The following is a 1083-nucleotide window of genomic DNA, read 5'->3' on the forward strand; positions in this document are numbered from 1 at the left end:
GCTCGGCTCGGCCTCCGCCCGAGACCTCGACCGAGGTGAAGACCTCGGTCGTAGCCGTTCAGTAGAGTTAAAGGTCATCAGATTGGAGAATTCCTCTCAATTGCCGTAAACCAACTTTCGTATTATCCATGAATAAAATCTTCCGGAGTTTAGGATGAGGAATTACAACTTAAAAGTGCATAAGGGCGAAAATTGCAAAAAACTACAAACGACAAGTGTGCGTGCTCGCCACTTCACTACTGATGGAATTTTCTTAAGTTCTGAGAGTTCCACGATCGGGGTACCCTTCCTCCCCCCGTAGTCTCCAGGTGATAGGACCCTGGTCGTATTACCCTCGAGACTCTGTAGGGCCCTTCCCAATTTGGATCTAGCTTCCCTTGATGTCTCGGGTCCGACACTTCTGCCCTTCTAAGGACGAGGTCACCCTTCCTGAATTCGTTCTTTCGAACTTTGGTGTTGTAGTGCCTCGTGACCCTCTCTTGGTAAGCGGCGATCCTTTCTTGCGAAAGTGTCTCTGGTTTCTGCCAAGAGGTCTAGATTCGCTCGGAGCCCTCCATCGTTTTGTCTTTATTGTAGTACTGAATCCGAAGGGTAATGGCCCCTATCTCCACTGGAAGTACAGCTTCAGTGCCGTATGTTAACATGAAGGGTGTTTCTCCGGTGGCTAATCTCTCAGTAGTGCGGTAAGCCCAGAGGATGTGGTGCAACTCGTCTGCCTATAGTCCTTTGGCGTCGTCTAGTCTCTTTTTTATTCCTTGAAGTAGTGTACGGTTGGTTACCTCTGTATGCCCGTTGGTCGGTGGATAACTGACGGAGATTTTCCTGTGGTCGATGCCGAGGGCCTCACAGAACGCGCCGAAGGTCGGATTGGCAAACTGAGTTCCATTGTCCATCACCACAACCTGGGGGATTCCAAATTTATAGACTACCGCCCTTTGGAAGAAGTCCCTTATGTTCTTTTCGGTTATCGTCGCTAGGGCTTCGGCTTCTGCCCACTTCGTGAAGTAGTCGACTGCCACTACGGCAAACTTCCTTTGTCTCGTGGCCAGGGGGAATGGGCCTAGGATGTCGATTCCCCACATG

Source organism: Macadamia integrifolia, chromosome 1, assembly GCF_013358625.1.
Source record: "Macadamia integrifolia cultivar HAES 741 chromosome 1, SCU_Mint_v3, whole genome shotgun sequence".
NCBI classification, from domain to species: Eukaryota; Viridiplantae; Streptophyta; class Magnoliopsida; order Proteales; family Proteaceae; genus Macadamia; species Macadamia integrifolia.